The 17,307-nt window shown below is 40.5% G+C and overlaps 1 protein-coding gene across 5 annotated transcripts in view; it reads left to right on the forward strand.

Moving 5' to 3' along the window:
- Positions 1 to 393: 393 nt before the first annotated feature.
- The window catches only part of ZNF148 (zinc finger protein 148), a 108,198-nt gene continuing 91,284 nt past the window's right edge, over positions 394 to 17,307 (forward strand). For 2 of the 5 annotated variants that reach the window (XM_012733954.1, XM_012733953.1), the window contains exon 1: positions 408 to 579. The gene's annotated coding sequence lies outside the window, so the exon portion shown is untranslated. Of the gene's footprint in view, positions 580 to 693; positions 1,449 to 6,178; positions 6,238 to 17,307 lie in introns of those variants that run through there. The other 3 variants (XM_004675143.2, XM_012733946.1, XM_012733950.1) reach the window with 3 other exon arrangements.

Below are 17,307 nucleotides of genomic sequence, written 5' to 3' on the forward strand. Positions count from 1 at the left end.
CCGATAACCTTTCACCTAGGTCCCCGCTCCTCTTCCCCTGGGTCTGAAAGCTCCCACCCGCATCAGTCCTCCACTTCTGAGGGCGCTGGACCTTAAGACGTCAGGAGGCCCCCTCTCAAAGCCATTTCCTCAGGCCCGACGTTTCTCGAGTTGCTTCCCTCCCAGGCCCAGCCAGCTTCCCTAGCCACGCTGGGCTGGCTGACACGCAGGCGCTGGAGTCGAAGCCACGCTGGGTCTTCCCAGCCAGGTCCCCGAGCCAGAGAGGGCGGGCGCCGCGGAGCGCTTCCCGTGTACGGGGCTTCCCACAATGCACCGCGCCGGCGGTGGCGGCGACCGCGGCGGCGCTCTAGCCGTGGCATGTCTGCATCTCTACTGCTCTGGGAGGAGGAAGAGAAGGAGGAAGAGGAGGAGGAGGAGGGGGAGGAAGAGGAGAAAGGCGCAGGGGTGGGAGCTGTTGCTGAAGCTGCCACAGCAAAAGTTCTCCCCCCCTCCCCCCTTCCCCTCCTCGCAAGGCCCCTAGAAAGGTTGAAGCTGCCGCCGCCTGCAGTCGGTGACCGCGCGACTCGGCGCCCGCCCGCGGTAAAGCGCTCGGCCTGGCAGGCCTGGGCCCGGGGGAGGGCGGGGGAGGGGGAGGGGGCGGCGCGCGGGGGGAGCGCGCGGCGGTAACGGCCTGACCCCGGGGGGAGCCAGCCGTGGGGAGGCTGGGGGTGGCCAGGGGACCGGCCGAGGCCGAGGGAAACGCTGGAGCTGGTTGGGGACGGGAGGAAGCAGGGCGCGGATGGTGGGTTGGGGGTTGAGAAAGGATAATGACGGGGGTGGCGGAGGCGAGAAGGCGGCCGCCGAGGCCTGAGGGGGGTGTCAGAGGTAGGGAAGGAGGTGGGAGGTTTGCCTGGGGGAGCCGGAGGGTGCTGGATGTGGGTGTGAAAAGGCTGGGAAGGCACCGAGTCTCTGTCCATCGTGCCTGGTGCAGTGCTTTATGCACCGCAGGCCTCAGTCACGGCTGCTGCCAGAGTGTGTTCTTTGGGAGAAGGGAAGGGCAGGGGTTGGCGAAAAGGGGATCCTTGCAGGAAACATAGTGGGAGTGGGGACTGGGAGAGAGGCCGCAGGGAGAGATGCCGGGTAGGTGGAGGAATGCCGGGGGTGGTTGTGGAGGAGTCTTCAGGATTCTGGGGGGCTGTTCATTGTGCAGAAACAGTAGATAATTCGTTATGGGAAGCGTTTCAAAGGAAAGGAAAGAAGAAATAGAAGGAATTTCCGTGAATAGAAAGGGTAGCGTTTGAAGCAAGAGGGATTGCTAAATACTAGCGAATGTGAAAAAAATGCATAATAGAATAGACAGATGTAGTAGAATTAATAAATGTTGGCCCAAGGACTTAAGAGTTATTCCAGATGGGCCAGGATGGCCTAGTTCCGAACCTGTTTGGACTCTTTTCTGTAGATGACATCTGGTAAGTGTGGGTCTCTGCTGTGGTCGGGGGTCACTGGGAATTAGACCTTAGTTTGGTCTGAAACAATTTAGACCTGCACCAGTGAATATGAAACCTCTGAAGAAGACCTTAAAGAAAGGTCTGACCCACAGGCATCATCGAGTTTAGATTTTAGAAAATTTGAAATGGATCACTGATCTACAGTCTGGGTGAACACTGTTCTGGCAGATGCAGGGTGGAAATTACTTGACTTGAACATTTTCTTCTTCACTATTCGACTTACATGTTTCAGGAGAACTGACACTACATTATACAGCTTTGGTTGCAGTATACTGGCTCATAATTATGATGGGGGGAGTCCATAGATATTGGCCCTTCTTTGGAGACTCCATTTGGAGCTCAAATTATTTTAATTGACTGGATCAATTTCAAAACCCTGGGGCTGGTGATAGAATTTTTGCCATTCATGGCTCCTGATATTCTCTCAAAGCCTTGTGGTAGGGTTGAAGAACATCAATCAGCCTACAGTGTACAAGCCTGCAGAATGGAAGTTCTACAATACCTGTTTTGGTCTTAGGTTGCTAGGAGGTCAGGCCAGTTACTTTGAGGTCTAGAGGAACCTGAGGAGCCTGGATGTTTCTAGAGCTAGCTTATTGGGAAGATTCTCATTTCTGTATCTGGAAATGAAACAAGGCCTGTCAGATTTGTTGAACTCACCCTGCACTAGACTTCCAATAGCAAACTCTGGGTTAGAACCATATTCTTAAGATTTACCTGAAAATTACTCACCTTTGGCTAGTTCAGCTGATGTGGGTAGTGTGAGAAATATTTTTATGGAAATACAGGCATAGGGATTACTGGGGAAGTTGGAAAGAAATTTAGGAGAGGGATGGGAAAATTAAATTAGTCCTTCATTTAGTAAATATCTAAATAATTACAGAGAACTTTAGTTTAAATTTTTCTTATAGAAATAATCTAGAATTATTTTTAAAATTTTGGAAAAATTTTGGTGCCAGTACATATATATTTACTCATTCCTTTTGAGAGTTTCAATGTGTTACTGAGTATTATGTGACCATTTTCATCGACATCATAGTAGGGGTAGTTTTACTACCCCTCACTAGGACTGTATGTTAAGTGTTCTAATTTTTGGAAGATGAATGAACTTACATATAGTATGCCATTTTTCCTCCTGTTTTAAATTACACGAAATACTACAGGTACACAGTTAAAAAATAATTGCCCCAAGGGTGATTATAATGAAAAACTACTGTCTGTGTCACCTGTATATAAGCAGTCTCATTGTCCAGAGGTTACTATGTCTGGGCTTTAATTTATGTAGTCCTTAAGCTTTTTTCTAGGTTTCCAAGTAATATGCTGATGCTATTTTATTTTGATTGGTCAAAATGACATTATGAAGGAGTCAGAAGACTTTACTATGAATGAAAGGATTTGTGTCACTGGTATTATTCTCTCTTTTTCCTTCCAACTTTTGATAGTTATTATTTAGCTTTTTTAATTCAATATCTTTTAATATGGTTAAGCCTTGATTTTAGAGTTCAGTAAGCTAGAGGTTGGCTCTATCTTACCTGCTATATTAAATAAGATTTTAAGCTAGGGAGGACTTTCTTGAAATAGAGAAAGCATTTAAATTTAGTGAGATGTTAAAGTTGGAAGTAACAACTTTGAAAAGGTTGCTGGTTAGAAATTAAGAGTGATATTTGTGTGTCTTGGAATTAATTACCAGGTTAACAGTGCAGTATTTTGTGATGACCTTCTGGAGAGTTTCAGTGTGGGGAATCTAGGAATAGAATAAAATGATCCTGGATTGTTCTTTCCAGGCTTTAATGGAAAATATTATGTTTTAAGAAAGGAGTGAATTGGAATGGATTTGTTTCTTTTTTGTGGAATGGGGAGGGGAGAGTTGGGGAAATGCCCTAAGAGGAAGAAGAGGCTGAGGAGGGCAGGGTTTGATGGAGGTGCTGATAATTTTGTGGAAGGCAGAAGAAAAGGTAAAGAATTTTAAGGCCTTTTGGATGTAGTTGATATGAAGGAGGTTTAAATGACAGTGTCTTGTAAGACAAAGATTTTGGCAGTTATAAGGAAATTAGCATACTGAAGTCATAGGACTATGGTGGGAAAAGTATGTTGTTCATATATTAGAATAAATTCATAAATTGTTGGTATTTTTGAAATTTGCATATGAGGTGCAATAGGGATATTGAGAGAACAGAAAGGTTCTGTTCTATCAGAAGTCTTTAAGTAATCCTACCTCTTGAGAATCTTATTTTGAATCAGAACAGCATTCACATGTAGATTGTATATTGCTAAATCTAGTATTGCTTATGGGAATTATCCTCTCTTTGTTTTCCAAATGGTTGCTAGTTTGTAACTTTCTTTAGAGCTGAGACTTTTCTTCAATCTCTGGGGAAACTCAGAACAGCTTAATTCTTAACTGCTTAATAAATACTTGTTGAGTGATTGATAAAAAGTAGTATTCACTGTTAGTGATGACAGTGGAACTGTGTGAAATATTGTGGGGGTATAGTAGACAAAATAATGTGTATCTGTGTTTATTTGAGAGAGTGGCTAGGAAGTGAAGAAGCATAAAAGGATAGAATGATCCTCTAACAATCCAAAAATATATCAAAGGGTGGGACCAAAGGTTTTTTTTTCTAGTCTGAGGCTATTTAATATGAGTAAATCTGGTCTGGTCTGTTCAAGAGCTGGTTGGTACCTCCTTTAACTTGGGTTTTCTTATCTCAGCCTAAGTGACTACTTAGCTGTTGTAAGAATCAGACTCCATTTAATTAATTTCAGGATAATAAAAGTGTTGGATGAAGCTTCTTCCCTCGGGGAATTTATAGTATTTACATTCTTTTGTGGGCAAAAAGGAGTGGTAAGAGTTAAGAGAATTGATTTTTAAAAATAACATTAGATAAGACATTTAATACCTTGGTAGTCATTTTTAATAGTAATGTTCAAAACTTTTTTTTTTTAAAGATTTATTTTAGGGCCCTCCTTAGTGGTACAACGGGTTAAAGCACAATGCTGTGAAGCTGTCTGCAGCCACTGCAACGTAAGTTCAATTCCCAGCCCAGGAGGTGACCCACATGGCGCAGCAGACCTCCTGAACTGCCTGCTGCTCACCTCAGCAGTGTACTTCACTAGATCTGCCTATTCTGCTGCTTCTGCTCTGTCTCTGGTGAATTCTTTCACCCCTGCATTTCTGGCCTATACCCAATTTTTATATACATGAGTAAATAAATATTTTTTTAAAAAAGATTTACTTTATGCATACAAGAACTGTGGTACAGGTCAGAGATGTGAGGAATGAGAAGATTCTTTCTCCAGAGACAAGAGTAGGAAACAGAACAAGTGGATTAACTGAAATATACTGCTGAGGGGAGCAGTGGACAGGACAGGAGAGGTCTGCCACACCGTGTGGGTCAGTTCCCTTGTCAGGGATCGAACTCGCTGCACTGGCTATGGATAGCTTCACAGTGCTGAGAGCACTGAGTGCAAAAACGCCCTGCGATTTTGTTCAGAACTGTTTTTGGAACACCTTTTCTGAATTACTTCTGCCACAATAAATACAATCTACCTATTTACTAAAGAGCTGCTGTGTACTGTTAGGGGAGGGAGCCTAACAGGATAAGTAAAACTTGGTTCCTATCCTTTAAGAGTTTATAATTCCTCCAGAGTGGCATATTTATAAATTATATAAGGCATAAAGTTATTCTAAGTAGTTTCATTGGTGACACATTTTAGTTTGAAAGATTTGATTTTTTAGAAATGCTGATGATCTATTGCTGTCAAGGAGAATAAGTAGAGAATTTGGTTTATATTCATTTAGTCACAGAAATGATTTTTCTTGGTTGATGTATTAACTACTTTGGATAACACTTCCATTGAGGAAATTGGAAATACTTTGAAGAGGTGATAACTTCCTTTCAGATTAGGCATAATATGAATATTGGTCAAATTCATCAATATGGTTGGATGTCTAAAATGCTAAGATAACTATTTTGAAGAGGATCAAATTGAATTTGATGTGTAAATGAATTTTGGATATGTTAACAGTTTCATTACATTAATTTTATAGTTGTAGGAGTTCAGAGAATAGAGAAATGAATGTTGGCTAAGATTTAGGGAAAGTATTTAAGTGTACTATACTGTAGCTAGATATTTGAAAGGATTCCTTAGGGATCTTAGGAGAGGAATGATTTTGCTCCAAATTTCTCTTGCAGCCCTAGAATGAACCTACAGTCTGGATCTATTTTTGTCTGAAAGCTTTTTGCGTATTTCACTTCAGCTACTCTTACTTGTTCGTTCTTTTCAAATTCACCTTTGTTGGGTCCACCTTTGTTGAGCCCCCGGAGCAACTTGGGGTTGGTGGGGGCAGTGACTGTTTCCATCTATATCTAGTATAACTTTTTAATTTTTTCCCTTTTTTGAGCTTGTACCTCATTGATTACTTAGTTTCAGTGAGTGAAGAGCGTGAGTCAACTTGGCTCTCTTATCCTGGCATTTTCCTGTATGCTTTTCTCAGAGCTGCTTTTTGAATTACAGAACAGAATAGAAATTGAGGGCATATTTCCAGTAGACACTGCCTGTTAATGAATGGATAGAAAATATCTAAATTATCTGTATGTTTTCTCTTCCATTTATTCATAATCTACCTTTTTCTACAACAGATTTAATGATACTGACAAAAATATGTTCAGTAAAAATGAGATAATTGAGGAAATCTACTTGAGAATATGAAGGAAACGTTTGTTTAAAGAATATTAGAAAACTAAAGTGGGAGGTAAGTGGATACAGAAGGAAATTTGTTAACCAATAGAGTATATTCTGAAAGAAGAGAGAGATGATGACATAGATGATGTTTAGCGATAGTAAAAGACAGCTGAAAGTAAAGAGGATTATTTGAAGTGGCTATTTCTGGGAGGAAAATGATAAAACTACTTCAAGCTTAATAGTTAACAGAAGTTTGGAATATAATAGAAATTATAATGCTGATTTATAACAGACTTCAGGCAAAGATAGCATGAATTTTTTTATTTGATAATGTACATTATTCATATATGCAAAAGCATTGTTAGTTACAGTCAAGAATAGATCCTTTGGGATTTATATTTTAATAGGGGGCTGGATTTCTTCCCGATAGCTGCACTAAGATCATGAATGTATGAAAAAAATACTGAATGTCACTAAAGTTAAAAAGTAGAAAAAAACATTTTTCTAGGGGAAATCTGGGACTGCATTTAGTAGTATGAAGTGGCTAAGTGCTAGTCTTTGAAGGGATGAATAGGATTCTTACTGCAAAAATAATTATAAGTAAAATTCCAACCTGAATTTTATTTTTGAAGATTTATTTTTATTTGTGCATATAAGAACTAGGGGTAGGCCAGAGATGCAGGGGGTGAGAGGATTCACCAGAGACAAAGTGGGGTACAGAACAGGTGGATCTACTAAAATATATTGCTGAGGGGAGCATTAGGCCAGACATGAGAGATCTGCTGCACCACTAGGGTTAGCTCAGTGGCTTGATAGTGCTGAGACTTTTTAACCCTGTTAAAGTCCACCAGGGAGGTCCCCAATCTGAGTTTAAGCTAAAGCCAAGACTTCAAGATGCGAAACCCAAGGATGAGTGGGCAATCATGAATTAAGTTAAAAAAATTTTTTATCATGACACAGTAGGAAATACATGCCACATAGTTACCTAATATATGAATGTATGTGTAAAACAAAGTTTCAATGATAGGAACATCTTTTTATATGGATGTACTTGGATGTTTTTTGTTGCTTGGTGAAAATGAAAAAAAAGATTGCGCAAATAAAAATTGGTTATCAATTATTAAGGCGATTTCACAATTATTGTACTTGATCACAACCTGCAGGTGGAACATAGGTACCAAAACAAGTTACCAAATGTACTACTGTTCATGAATAGGGCACAATATGATATAAGGGAGGAAATTCACTGAGGTTGGGGTAGAAAATGATGACCTTGAAAGTTAAGCTAAGTAGTTTATATTTGATAAGATGCAGGGTTGTGCTCAGTAAGCAAACAGAAGCTATGTTTTAGTTTGGCCCTTCTGTTTACCTCCTCTGTTATTTTGGAGAGTTACTTCCTGAGACTCCATTTTCTCATCAGGAAATTAGTTATTATTCCTTCTGGGAAAGGATTTGAGAAAGTACTTTAGCATATATCATTAATGTATATTTCATTAATATATGGCTACTAAATTTCTTTGATTAGGAATTTCAACCAAGGAGCATGCATGGGCAAATTATATATGGTAGATAAATATTATATATCACTATATTAGCAAACTTAATCTGACTACAGCTATCCTATACAGGATGGATTGGGGCATTGTGTTGGTAGTATAAGGTTGGAGGTTAGATGTCAGGAGGCTACTGAAGAAACAAGGATTTGAATTAGTTTGGATAGCAGCAGGATTAGAAATGAGGGCATGGGTTGTGACTTGGAGAGGAGAGGAAGGCAACTTAATATTTAGAGTTGTACCGAATGGAGCACATTTTGTGCTGAAATTGGATCACATTTTGGGTAGTTTAGTGAAATATGTTATAGTGGATAGTTAGAATTTCTGCATATAGTAGGTTCAATTATTTCTTTAATGATAGGTTTACTGAGTAAACGGAGGAATAAATTGTGAGTCAAGACTGATGAATAGATTTGAGAAGGAGGGTTGAGAAGGCTACTTGTGATGGACTACCAGAATATTCATTCAGGGGATCTTTTTGTATGCTCACTGTGCGTGACTCCATGATAGGCAGTGTGAGGGACATGTTCATACATGGCAGTCTGTGTTCTTAAGAAGTGTTCAGGGATAAAACTGAAGATCTGGCAGTTACAAATACAGTGGCTGGTTTGACTTTGTGGAGGAGTTGGTGTGTAGATTACTTTGAAGAATAAGTAGGCAAGATGGTGAAGGTTAGCATTCCAAGAAGAGGGAGTGATTTGGTACAGGGTTGGGAGAGAGGGGCACCATTGAACCCCCAAATCTGCCACATCAAGACAAAACATATAAATAGGTTTGGCCATCCGCTCCATCAAGACAAAACATATAAGACTTTAATGAAAAGGAATTTTAATATAGTGAGTATACAATACGGAAGACAAAGAACGTAATTTCTAAATCAAACACCTAAAGTTTCCCATCCCCTCATGGTCAAAAGGGATGGCCCAAAGCAGGCCTGAAAGCCTGCCACAAGACTAAAGCACCTCTGGCTGGGACCCATAGAAAAGGGTCAGAAATGGCCAGACAAGTCTGGGAGGAAAAGAGCACAATCAAAATCAATATAAACACTGCCATAGTCAACCTCCCCACGGATCTCTCACCCACATCTCTTTCAACCAGTCCAGGGCCAAGAAACAAGCACAGTGTCTTCATCACATGCTCTCTGCTTCCCTCAGGTCTCCTGGCTCTCCATCCTGCTTCCTTCTCCTCAGATTCCTTCTCTTTTTTTCTGCTCAGCTCCACCCTCCTCCTGGATGGGGCAGGGTACTTGGAACTTCCTCTTTTCCTGAGGACCACCCTGTTACAATTTAAGTGACATTGAGAAAATTCTGAATATATGTAGGAGTTGGTGGCTTAGATTAGCTGGAATGTAGGGTTCATATTGATGAATAAGGAAAATAAAATTGGAAAGCAGAAGAAACTTCTTAAAATGTAGACTAAACTGGTTTTAAAAAATGTATTTGTAACAAAGTGCTTAAGTCTTAAAGGTACAGGTAGTAACCATTCTGAAGTTACAATTCAGTTGATTATATATAGAAACATTTACAAAGTTCTAGAAGGCTTCTATTTCTCCCCACCATGGAGGTTTCTTTGTGTGTCACTTTCAACAAAAAGTAACTATCATTCTGACCTATCACAAAAAAGTAATTTTGTATGTATTTAAATTTCATGTTAGTAGAATCATACTTTTATGTCAGACTTTTCATGTTCAACATATGTCTGAGGTTCATCTGATTAGTTATAATAGTAGTAGTTTATTTTTCTTTGCACTACGGGATTCCATTTTATGAGTATACCACAGTGATTGGACAACTGGATAGTTCAACTTTTTGGACATCTTAGGAATTTTAACATCACTTAGGAATTTTTTTTTTATTTTAAAGATTTATTTATTTGTGCATACAGAACTGGGGTATAGACCAGAGGCTCAGGGGCGGTGAGAGGCTTCACCAGAGACAGAATGGGGAACAGAACAGGCAGACTGACGAAGTACATTGCTGAGGGGAGCAGCGGGCGGGCCAGGAGAGGTCTGCCACACCATATGGTCACCTCCGGAGCAGGTGGGAATCGAACTCATGCAGAAGTGGTTTTAGATTCTCAGTGCTGTGCTTTAACCCCTGCGCCACCAGGGAGGGCCTCACTTAGGAATTTTAACATCAGTGAGGAACCATTGATGATTTTGATTGGGGAAATAGGTGAGTTTAAGAATACTACTAGTCTGATAACTTTTTTCTTAACTGAAGATAAACTGGAAACAAAAGAAGGTTATGACAGAAATGTTAAATATTGAGATTTTTAAAGTTGGGATGGTAGTGGTGGGAATAGAAAGGAAAAGATTTAAGAAATACATTAAGTAATAAATTGAAGGATTTAATGACAAATGGGCTTTTGGGAAGCCATGGAGAAAAAGGAACATTAACTCGAGAGGCTTTTTTTCCCTTTTTTTAAGATTTATGTTTTTATGCATATAAGAGCTGGTGTGTGGGCCAGAGGTGCAGGGGGTTGAAGGATTCACCAGAGACAGAATGGGGAGCAGGGCAGGCAGATTGACTGAAATACATTCCTGAAGGGAGCAGTGGGTAAGATAGAAAAGGTTTGCAGCACCATGTAGGTTATGTGAATTAACTCCCTGGCTGGGGATGGAACTTGAGCTACAGTGACTGCCACTAGCTTCTTATTGCTGATACTTGACTGCTTGTGCCACCAGGGAGGTCCCAACTCAAGGGCTTCTAACCTGAGTAACTGTGAGGACGGAGGTGCTGTTAACGGAAATTACTGGGTCAGCAGAAGTACTTTGGTGGGGAAGAATAGCTACTTTGGTTTTAAGACACATTGGCCAGCTTGTGAAGCACGATTGAAAGTATTTGAGGCAATTATCTAGTTAAAGTTAAAATGCTGGATTCAGCTGAGGAAAGAGGTCCAATAGAGATTTGGGAATATGTACAGAGAGTTGATAATTGAAGCTACTAATTCTGGATTTGGTAGGGTGCTGATAGTTCTGAAATTATTTGAACTGATAATTGAGGTGTTAATTGAAGCAATAGATGAAGGGTCTGGTTATAAAGAAATCACGATATATCATAATTCCTCTGGAGTAAATACATTTGAATGTAGTAGAGAGTAGTTTAACAATTAATTTAGAATACTGGCGAAAGATATCTGTGTGAGAAATGAAAATGTAGAAAAATGGTAAGCCATGAGACCTTAAGGAGAAGAGAAGTAGTGAAAGCTCCAAGATAGAACATGGAAAGATGTACCCTATGTGGGCTAAGAAGAGAGCCAATAGTCATTCGAAGTAGAAGTAGCAGCTAGAGAGATCATAGTAGAATCATGTGACACAGTGGCATCATACAAAGGAGGTAATTCAAGTGTTACTGCTAAAGAAAAGGTAAAGACTTGGGTGGTGATGGATTTGGTACATAGAATTTTTTTTTAAGATGTGTTATATTGGACCCTCCCTGGTGGCGCAACGGGTTAGAACGCAGCACTGCAAGCTAACTGCAGCCACTTAGTGTGAGTTCGACCCCTTGCCCAGGAGGTGAGCCACACTGCCTGACAGACCTCTCCTGACCTGCGCTGCTTCCTTCAGCAGTGTACTTTGTCATTCTGCCTGTTTTGCTCCCCATTCTTTCTTGGATGAATCCTCTCACTGCCCCTGTACCTCTGGCGTGCACCCCAGTTATGTATGCATAAATTAATATTTTTAAAAATGGGTTATTTTTATTTAATTGTGCATAAAAGAACTGGGGTATAGGCCAGAGGTGGGGTGGGTGGGGTGGTGAGGTGGGTGAGAGGTTTCACCAGAGACAGAGTGGGGAGCAGAACAGGCATATTGACGAAGCACACTGCTGAGGGGAGCAGTAGGTGAGACAGGTCTGCTGTGCCATGTGGGTCACCTTCCTGGCTGGGGATTGAACTCCTGCTACAGTAGCTGGCGATAAAAGCTTCATAGTGCTGGGACGTTAACACTGTGCCCCCAGGGAGGCCCATAGAATTAAATTTTTTTTTTTTTTTAAATCTCAGGAGAGCAATTCAGAGATCAGTGTGTTTGGAGGTAAAGGACTGAGTGGGTTGGAGAATATGGAAGCACAATGAATATAGAACTTATACTAAGATGTTTATTTTAAGGAGAAAGAACTGCTTTTTTTCTTCATAACTGAAGGCAAGGAGTAACAGATGGTTGAAGATGCAGCATTTTAAAATGTAAAGGAGATGTATGATAGGTGGAGAAGTAAGATTTGAGGGAATTCTATGGGAGAGATTAAGATTATTGATGCGACCAGGGATTTAAATATGGAGATGATTTGAATTAGTCAATGTGATGTAGTCAGAATAAATCAGTTGTGGGAGATATCATAGGTTTTGGTGGTACTTGTGTGTGTGGGTGTGGAGGAAACAGATGGTTAAGATAGTTTATTATTGGGGAGATGCATGAAGAATGTAATGGAAGGTCATGATACTCTGGAGAGGGCAACATTGAAATGGCTGATGTACAGCATACATGCTTAGGTAGACAGATGAAACCAGAAAGGAGGTAAAGAGCATATGTAGGGTTGAAAATAAAGTAGCTTTGAAAAGGTGATTAAAAAAGGAAGGGTTAACCCCTCTGAAGTTATAATCCTAGAGGCTTAGCTCTTCTAGTTGATGCACTGTTTTCAGTAAATTTTGTGGGGGTGGCTGAAGTGCAGATGAAGGTTTTAGGAATTGAGGAAGGTCAGGGTGTAGAAAATTCTTTAGCGTCATTGTTGAAGCTAGTGTCTGGGAATGATTGCTGAACATTGCTGAACAAGGATAATTGAAGTCTGGGTAAGGAGGAAGATGTGGAAGGGTGTTCTGGAGCTTGGCAGATATTGCTGAAGGAGTGGTTTAAGAGAATAATCTGAACTGCAAAGAGATAATTTTAGTGATAAAACAATGGGAGTGGCCCTGGGAGCAAGAAGCCATTGGTTCTTTTATTAAACTGAAGGACTAGGAAAATGGATAGCTGGGGAAGATGAGGTGGTCACAACACTTGAGGCAAGAGATCATAGTGATCATAGTTGCTGTGGCATGGGAATTGAGAGAAATATTTATTTGTCTAGTTTTTCTATTTATAAAACAAGTAATTGCAATTCACATATAAATATACTATTATAAATTCTACCGAGACATGTTTGTGGATTAGAAATGAGACACTGAAAGAAAAAGGTAAGGTGGAGGAGTGTTCATGTGAAAGGCCAAAGTAAAGACATGGGATAGTTTGTTGATAATAGAACAGGAACAAGCTGGTGGAAGGAACCAGAATGGGCTAGAAATGAATGAGGAGGTTGGAGTTGACCTGATTGGGAATAAAGTAAGATTGAAGAAGGAGTAAATAGCTGGTAGCAGAGAAAATAAGGAGAAAACATAATGTTACTTAGGAAATAACTAATGCTGGGGCCTAATGCTGGAGCCTTTACATATGCAGAAAATGCCACTACCCAGTGTGTCATAATGTTGATAATAGATCATGTGTAACTGAGTTTTCTAGAAAAATAACATAAATCATAGGTACTGATATTTTTGATCTCTGATGTATCTCAAAACCATATCAAACGTTGCTTGCAAAAATTGTGTCATGAGAATTTGTATACATGAGTGAGTAAGTTTAGGTAAAAAGTAGATGAATGGGGTGGATGGTAGGAGTCTATGGCATCTAAAATCACCTCTGTAATGTCTTTTTTATTGTCTACAATGACTTATCTCTTCTAGTGTTTTTAGATGCCGGTGTTTTATTAATAGTGTTTTAGAAGACTGTACATAGGTGACATCTAGATATACAGTTCTAAATGTGCTTGCTCATTTCTAGTTTTAACTGAACTTTGTTGAATATCTCTAAAGGAACAGTCTTACTAACTCCAAAACTAAAATACAGCAGAAACGGAAGTAGCTTCTTTTTGGTTTTATTTTAAGATCTTGAGCATTATAATATCAGGGTTTGACCTGTAATCTTCCATATACTAATCTTCATAGGTCTGCAGTGATGATATTTAAGACCTAGAAAAGGCCTCTTATTCTTTAGCTTATGTGTCTCTCTCTTTTACTTGCCTAATTCTGCAATGGTAGTACTTTTTGTCAGACTTTGTTTTTTGTCAGCTTTTTCCTTATACTATTAAAGACTTAACTGGAGTGCTGTGGTTTTTGAGAATATCCTGCCTTGCTGTGGTCACAACTTACATTTTATTATTATGTTTTTCATTTTTTTAATACTCAAAACACTTCATATTTTTATTTCGCTGACACTGTGCTTTGCCTTCATTTTCTCAGTGATTTTCTTCCCAATAAGAAAAGCATACTTGATTCTCTCATGGACATATTTCAGCATACATGGAACCACTACCACAGACCTTGCTGACATGTTTTTTTTGTTTTAGAGATCCTCACATCCTTTAGGTCTCACAGTACAAACTCTTTGAGGTTGGCCTGAGCACATACCACATGCAGATTTTGGTACTTTCCCAACCTTCTTGGTATAAAGGGTAAATAGTCCTGTTAGCAGGGATTTGGAACTGCAGAGTTTTGTTAGAGACAGTGTTGTATGATAGCTTAACACAGTGTGTCCAATGCTTCTCCATTCTCAGTGCCTTTAGATATCTGCCCGGAAGCAGTGGAATCTTTACCATTATGGGGCCAGTGCTTAGGCTTCATACTCTTTGTATTTGCATTGTATTCTTCACATGACTAACTTTTTTCACACTCTGAGTAAATAATAAATACCTTTCAGTCATCACTGTTCAAATCAGTTTTTTTTTTTAAAAAAAGATTTATTTATTTAAAACTGGGGTACAGGCCAGAGGTGTGTGTGGGGGGGAGGGGGTGAAAGGAGTCACCAGAGACAGAGTGGGGAGCAGAACAGGCAGATGGACTGAAATAGACTCCTTAGGGGAGCAGTGGGCAGGTCAGGAGAGGTCTGCTGTGCCATGTGGGTCACCTCCCTGGCTGGGGATCAAACTTGTGCTATAGTGGCTGCGGTAGCTTCATAGTGCTGTGGTTTAACCTGTTGTGCCACTAGGGAGGGCCCTCAAATCAGAATTTTTGATGTTAGTCCATACTTCAGAAACAGCATATTTAGGGCAGAAAAATGAAGAAAAGTGTGACAAGGCACTAAATAAATACATTGCTTTTTCACGGTAGTGCAGCTCTGCTTCAGGATGAGTTCCAGTAGCTAGGACTGGATCATCTATGGTTCCCCCCCCCCCCTTACTTAAGTGCATTTAGTCAATTACCAAATTTAATAATTACTGGCCTATGTAGGTTGAAGGTCCAAGAGATTCCCTGGAATGGAGTGTCACTTTGTCTAATGCATAATTTTGCTGTAACCTACCTGATTTTGGTCTAGAAGTGTTTCCAAAAACTGCCTCAGAAAAAACTCTGCCTTGGTTAATGGGTGTATATTCTGGAATATTTTGCGTGGATGGTGTGGCTTAGAATAATGATGATTTTAACGAATATGTTAATGATTCATTAATGATTGTAGTAGAAATGGAGAGTATGTTTTAAGTGATTATTTTAATTTGACATTGGCATATGATATTACATGATAGATGCCTGAGAATCTTGGTTGGTGTGGAGTTCTTGTAAATTTGAGAAAAGCCTGTATCCCAGATTAGAATGAAATAATTCTGCAAGGTCCTCTATATACTTGACAACAATAACAACACACACACACACACCCTCTGTGTGGATACATATAATGGTAGACATGTGTTAATTTGAATAGGTTCTATAATTAGAAGATAGGGAAATGGGTCTGGTAGTTATTGAGTAATTCAAATAAATTAGAGAATATTTGGAAAGATCATTGGCAGATTATTGGGCATATGCTTAAGAAATGGATATTATTTAGTGACTTGGGCATCTCTGCAGTGAGGTATAGAAAATTTAAGCGCATTTTAGGAGAAAATTACGAGTTGGACAGTGTGTTAGCTTTGAGGGGATGAAGGAACAGACAGTGCAGTGTTTGAGAAAGGTATTTAAATTGATTTGGTAGGCGCTTATAAAAATCAAAAACAGTTGTGAAGAGCTTTAAATAGGAGAGTGGGAGATGGAAGGGGTTTGTGAGTTTTATTATTGTTAGAAAATTATTTTTAAAAAGTAGGAAAAAAGAAAACTTAAATGTGTAAATTAAGATGTGGAGAAGTTCCTAAGAAGAAGGACTAAGGAAGAAGGTTAGGTTACTGAGGTTTCTTGTTGTAAGGAGTGTTATGTTGGATGCTACTTTTGATTAGTGTTTTGGTAAGGTATGGGGCTTTAGACCAAGGGGGAGGGGCTGGGAATTTTACCGAGAATAACTGATAGTGGTAGAGGGAAGTAAGGAGCCCACGTGTTCCCTGGGCTTTTGGAACTCACCCGCGCCTCCCCCAGACCTCCTTACACACAATCTAAGAGCCGGGTTTTGTTGGTCTTTGGTTCCGCAGCGAGTGGAGCGGCCCTGGTGGTGGCTTAGCCGCTGCCGCAGCAACAGCCGCCTCACCCCAGCGCGGCGGCGCAGAGCTGGCTGGGTGGGCCTCTCTCTGGCCGCCCGCATCCGCACACCGACGTGCTCGCTCGGGGTACTCCGTCAGTGAGCGGGCCCCGGGTGGTGCTGCGGAGCCCAGGGAGCGCCCCTAGGGCGCCTCCGCATGCGGCTTCCTTTTGTTGTGAGTGTACGTGTGTGTGCGCGCGTGCGTGAGCGCGTCCGTGTTCTGGAGGCGGCGGAGCACCGCGGAGCGCCCGGACTCTTCCTGCCCGGGTGGCTGGCGCGCCGGGGCCTCGCTGGCGGCCGGGCCTCCCAGACAGCGTCTTCCGGGTCGAGCCCTTGTTCCCTGCGAGGTGGCAAACTTTGTGAGTGGCTTCTCAGCGGCTGACAAGTGTCTGCCTGACAGCGAGGGCCTCCGCGCGTTAATTGACAGCCCCCTTTCCCTTCTAACCCTGTTTTTTTCTTTCTTTTTCAAATCTTTTATTGGACTGTTTAGTGTTACGTTGTGCGAAAAGGTCAGATAGGTAACTTGGTCTATTAGATAGCGTTTTACCTGGAATCAACAACCTGCGTCTGTAGTTTTGTTGCCAATAAAATCTGCATGTTCAGTGTTAAGGAACAACCTTAAGGCTTTTCTAGAATTGGACTATGGAGCAAACTTTCGATTTTTTTTTTTTTTTGCTCACCCTTTTGTTCTCCATACATTGTTACACATTTTTTTACAGTGTTAGGAAAGAACTTTTTGTGTAGTAGACTAAAAACTAGAGTTAGGCAATGCAAAAGTTAAAGAACTTGAATTGAAAACAGCTTTTTTGTTTTACGTAATCATTATGATTTGTTTAATTTGCATAGTTTTGCAAAATGGCACAGCATGATTAAAAGTGCATTTATTTGATATAGAGGGCAATGGTAAAGGGATCACACAGTTCTGAAATTTCAAGTATGTTAAATGTTTCTATAAATAAAATCTTATTCAGATTTTTAGATTTAATAAATCTAAAAATATGATCGCAATTGCCCTTTGGGTGTTTGAGGAAGTTCAGGGTTTCTCTGTGCTTGTTTCTAAGCAGATTTTCAATATTGTCAGCCTGATACGGTTTTAGAACCTTAACTTGAGTGAATAATTTGTTTG

This window comes from Condylura cristata, unplaced genomic scaffold, assembly GCF_000260355.1.
Source record: "Condylura cristata isolate star-nosed mole 26May11 unplaced genomic scaffold, ConCri1.0 scaffold00003, whole genome shotgun sequence".
Classification (NCBI taxonomy): Eukaryota; Metazoa; Chordata; class Mammalia; order Eulipotyphla; family Talpidae; genus Condylura; species Condylura cristata.